The sequence below is a fragment of the Pipistrellus hanaki genome, assembly GCF_964339955.1.
Source record: "Pipistrellus hanaki genome assembly, chromosome: 1".
Lineage (NCBI taxonomy): Eukaryota > Metazoa > Chordata > Mammalia > Chiroptera > Vespertilionidae > Pipistrellus > Pipistrellus hanaki.
Window position 1 is genome coordinate 23,964,639 of NC_140503.1, and position 5,166 is coordinate 23,969,804.

At 54.0% G+C, this 5,166-nt stretch overlaps 1 pseudogene across 1 annotated transcript; it reads right to left on the minus strand.

Annotated features, from left to right (window-relative positions):
• Positions 1-2,467: 2,467 nt before the first annotated feature.
• On the minus strand, positions 2,468-3,032 carry LOC311611629 (cyclin-dependent kinases regulatory subunit 2-like; annotated as a pseudogene). Its single transcript has one exon. The product of its transcript is annotated as a cyclin-dependent kinases regulatory subunit 2-like (transcript).
• Positions 3,033-5,166: the final 2,134 nt, after the last annotated feature.

A 5,166-nucleotide genomic window follows, 5' to 3' on the forward strand; every position in this document is an offset into this window, starting at 1 on the left:
CTCTGGCCCCTTCAGTGTGGCTCTTCCACAAAATACCATGTGCACACGGACAGTGCGATTGAAACTTCATGGCCCATGGGCAGAAGTCGGTTTTCGGCTCTCAAAAGAAATTTCAATCATTGTGCTGTTGATATTTGGCTCTGTTGACTGATGAGTTTGCCGACCACTGGTCTGTCGGACCAGGCAGCCTGTGCTACTCTAGAGCTAAGGCCCCTGCGGCTCTGACTCGTCCTCACCCTGAAGGGCCCTGTAACCAGGCACAGACCCTGAGGACCAGCGAGGGCTCCGGGGGCTGTGGACTGGCATTGAAGAAACCCAGGTCACGGAGAAACAAACCCGGAGGCAAGAAATCCAGTGCTCAGTGCGTTATTTTGCAGACTTGGGGGGTGCAAGTGAGACCCAACTCAGCTAGGGTGAGGAGGTGAGGGCAGGAGGGGACATTTGTTAGGAAGACAGAGAGGTGCGCTCACCCAATCAGGCCTTGGGACTCAGGGCTGCTCCACAGGTCACCCGATGGGACCAGGATTCCGGGGCGTGGAGAGGTGCTTCTGGTGGGTTTCTGGTACCCGCCCCCACCCCTCCACCACTGCTCACCGCTGCTGGGTCCCCTCAGGCTGCTTTCTCCTGGTGTACACAGCCCCCACCTTCCCTGTCTCCCCACTTCACCGACAGAGCAGAGAGAAACCACGGCCTCGCTCCTGCAGCCAAGCTCCCGGCTATAAAACCTCGGGGAAGGCCTCCCAGCAGCCCTCCTGGCCGGCGTGCTCACCTCTGATGGGTCAGGAACCAGGGTTTGCTGGTCAAGGTGATTGCTCCATCCAGGCCCCACACTGCGTCGGGTATTGGAACAGAGAGAACATCGCGAGAAGGACTTGGAATTGTGTGTAAGGCTGCCACCGAGGAACCGGGAAGGTAAAAAGAATTCCCACGGACCAGGGAGCGAGCACCCAGGACAGGACATTCGCTGGGGCACGTGGCGGGGCAGGACGATATCTGCTGCCTATAGCGGTCTGAGGATCTGGCCTGGGGTCAGCCTGGCATGGGGCTTTGCCCCAGCTCTACGCCGTGGGCAGCCTAAGACCTGTTCGGGTCTGCGATGAGGGACTGTGGCTGTGGGCTCCTACCCAGCTCTCATCCCAGCTCTGCACACGGGCGCCTGGGTGACGGCTCAGCTCTTAACAAAGTGGGGCACTGATGCCTGTCTGCATTTGTCATTCTCGTGTGCCTAAGAAACAAGACAGCATTGGAGCATTTCTGGTCTCAGCCCTGCCGTAAACCCACCCAACACGGCCCCAGCCCCAGTGCAGCGCCTCAGCACTCCCGGCTGAGCTAGCAGGGTGCTGCCCGCAGGTGCCGCAGGGTCAGATGCTGGGCTGGTCATTCACTGACAAACCTGGGGCTTAATGAGAGCTGCTTTTCACTTTTAATGTAAGGTGACCAGATGTCCCGCTTTTGGCAGGACAGTCCCAATTTTTAACGATTCCAAAAATCGGGACTTTTTTAAAACGCCGAGAGACAATCTTAAAAATCGGGACGTCTGGTCACCTTATTTTAATGTCAAACACGGGGGACCCTCCCTAAATGCAGGCTCTGATTCCGGAACTCAGGCAGGACCCTCGATTCCTCATCTCTCACCCCCTTGGGCGGTGCCCGGCTGCTGGCCCCTGGGCCTCTTGTCTCGGAGCTTCTCTGCCTGGGCTGCACAGCCCGCTGCCTCCACCCAGGGCGGGCAGGAGACACCTGCCTCTGCCTCAGGCCCAGGCCCCGGTCCTGCCCTGGCTGCAGGCTCGGGCAAACGCAAAGGCCGCCCCTCCTTCCTCCTCCTCTCCCCCGACAGGGAAAGCCACCAGCTGCCGATGAAGCATGGCTGAGACCAGCCTTTCACTGTTGTGGGGTCGAACCCTGGAGTCAAAAATAAGACCACCGAGGCTGCTAATTGACTTTAAAAAGCAGGCAAGGATTTATGGAGCTGGCCAGGACGGCCGCGAGAGCACCACACGCAGGTGGAGTCCACACTCACGACCGACCGCGCCATTCCAGGTGTAGGCAGACCTTCTAAAGGTCTAAACCACAGAGAGTTCCTTTGTGCTGGATTCTAAAGGCAGGGAACAGCCCGCAGGGTTGTTCCTAGCCACATCCTGCTGGACGTTGGAATGTGGCCCTATCTTGCGAAAGCAGTTTTTACAGGAGCAGAATCAAGCAGAGTTAGTCATCCCCAAAGGTTATCTACAGTTTCTACTCCTGGAGCTGCTGAGCCAGTGGGACTCAGTCTCCTGCGGTCCTGGTCCACAGGCTCAGGAAAACTGCCTCAGCCTCCAGGTCTCCATCTGGACGCTGAGGCAACTGCCCTGTGGTTTAAGCAAGTCAGCGAGTGCCGAAGCCGGAATAGCAGGGTTAGCGTTCGAACAGCAGTTTTTTTTACCTAAGTATGGCTGCTACCCTACTTCCGTTTTCTTTTCTTTTTTTTTTAATGCAACATACAAACTTTATTAAACAAAAGTAACAGGTAAAGTCAAACAGGCACTTATATTTAAGAGAAAAAGTAACTAGGAGAAATTTTATCTTAAAACACCTTCCAGTAACCTACTTGTAGTTGCATTTAACTGAGCTCTGTTGCTGTGAAGAATACAGCTCATGCACAGGTATGGATGAATGATTTGTACATCTTCAAGTATTCACTGAATACTACTTATATACACATGTACATTAAATTTGAAAAAGATTTTAATTAAATATCCCCAATATCTTCGTTTTTGTTGATCTTTTGGGAGAGGTCGTCGAAAGAGAAGAATAGGTGGTTCTGGCTCATGAATCATGGAATGGACCCAGCCAAGACTCTGTTGGACACCAAGTCTCCTGCACTCTTCTTCTGACATCAGATGGGTTTTGGGTACTTGTTTAGAAAGTTCTCAGGGTAACATGACATGCCGGTACTCGTAGTGCTCTTCGGAGTACTTGTCTGAGTAGTAGATCTGCTTGTGGGCCATCCTGCCAGCAGCGGAGTGGCGTGGAGGGCGGCCACGGGGCGGGAGGAGCGGGAGGAGCGGGCGCAGCGAACCAACCGACCACAAGCGGAACGATCCCGGTTTGAATCCGACAGCCCGCCGCTGATTCTACCCTACTTCATTCACCACTCAGGGCAGTGGCCTGAGCCCGGGGTGCCCGGCTCAGCACCCTGGAGGCCCAGCTCAGCACCCTGCAGGCCCGGCTTCTGCAAAGGCTCCTGCGGGTGACAGAGGGGCCCTGGAGCACAGCCAACAACAGATAACAAAGAACTTGCTGCAGAAACAACCTCCCCTGCGCTCCCGTGGTTGCTCTCCCAGTCAGAGGACATTGGTTGAGCATCACAAGGAGCCTTGTTCTCCGGAGCCCCCACCTCGGGCTGGTGAAAAGAGAGGAGGAGGCCCAAACGCAGAGGGCACCTGCCTGGGGGAGGAGACCCCGTGTGAGTAGGGCGGAGAAACTCGCCGGGAGCACATGGCATCCGAACTGAGGCTGAAAGCTGGGGAGGGTGGCGGTAGGTGGGGACGCGCAGGGAAGAGGACCACAGCCTGGGAGGGGAAGCTCAGTCCATCTGCACAGCAAACCTGTGCACCTGAGGAGGCCCGGGGCTGTGGGTTCGTCTTGCCCAGGACGCCCTTTCTCTCTGTTGGCCACTTTGTAGGTGGTGGTCGGCAAACTGTGGCTCGAGAGCCACATGAGGCTCTTTGGCCCCTTGAGTGTGGCTCTTCCACAAAATACCACGGCCTAGGCGAGTCTATTTTGAAGAAGTGGCATTAGAAGAAGTTTAAATTAAAAAAATTTGACTCTCGCCGAAACTGGTTTGGCTCAGTGGATAGAGCGTTGGCCTGCAGACTGAAAGGTCCTAGGTTCGATTCTGGTCAAGGGCATGTACCTTGGTTGCGGGCACATCCCCAGTAGGGGGTGTGCAGGGGGCAGCTGATGGATGTTTCTCTCTCATCGACGTTTCTAGCTCTCTACCCTGTCTCTTCCTCTCTGTAAAAAATCAATAAAATATATTTAAAAAATAAATAAATAAATAAATAAATAATTTGACTCTCAAGAGAAGTTTCAATCATTGTACTGTTGATATTTGTCTCTGTTGACTAATGAGTTTTCCGACTACTGGTGTAGGGGCTGCAGGAAGTAACAAAAAAAAAAAAAAAAAAAAAAAAGCGAATCCTCTCCAAACGATGGCATATCTACGAGGCAGCTGGGTCAGGGGCAGCTAGCACACAGAAGTCATGGCAACAACGCCATGAGGAGCAGGCAGAGCAGCGAAGGGTTTGAAAAGGCACCTATTTCTAACCCCTTATGCATATTCCACACTGGAGACACCACACTTACTCAGCCACCAGCAATGTCTGCTATTATTGTTGTGGCCCCCGTAAACACACGCCAGGCCTGTATTCAGCGAGAGCTGGTTGGCTCACCCAGGCCTGGAGGCGGGAAGGGCAGAGTGGGCAGGAGGAAAGTGGGCGGGGCCGGGGGTGATGGGCAGGCTGGTCCAGGAGGGGCCATTGGGAGCCTTAGAAGTGCCTGAAGGGCACCCCTTGCCAGGCCTGGATCAGGTGTGAATTACCCGTATGGAAATCTCTGAGGGATGCTGGCTCCTAGGGGCTGGGAGCAGGGAAACTATGAAACTTGAACTGCATTTATGCACCGAGTCCCAAAGATATGTTAGTCATTGTGAACGCTACATACATTGCAGGGTGGTTTACTTCTTGGTTAAAATTTAAAACAAATACATGAATCTGTGCTTGTGAAAATGTGAACAACTCACAAATGAATGTGTGCGGAGCAACGTGAACCGTGCGTGTCCTGACCCAGCTGCCTCTTCGTCCCGGACTCTCACGGCCCTCGTTGTAGTGGTCCTTCCCTGCGGTGGGCAGTGTGGCGTGTGCGAGTCCAGGCCCGGCCACAGACAGCGATGCGTGTGAGATAACAGCAGTCGGCAGGAGCCAGATGCTCTGCTGATTTACACACAGGCCCACACTGTGCTGGTGACAGGGAAATGGAATGTGCTCCACGTGTTTTTCTGACTGGCTTTTTACTCACTATGGTTCTGAAGTCTATGTCAGTGCTTACAGATCTGCTACCTTTAAAATTCTGTTTTATCTTCTAAAAGGAGTGTGTGTGGCCTGACCGGGTTGGCTCAGTGGATAG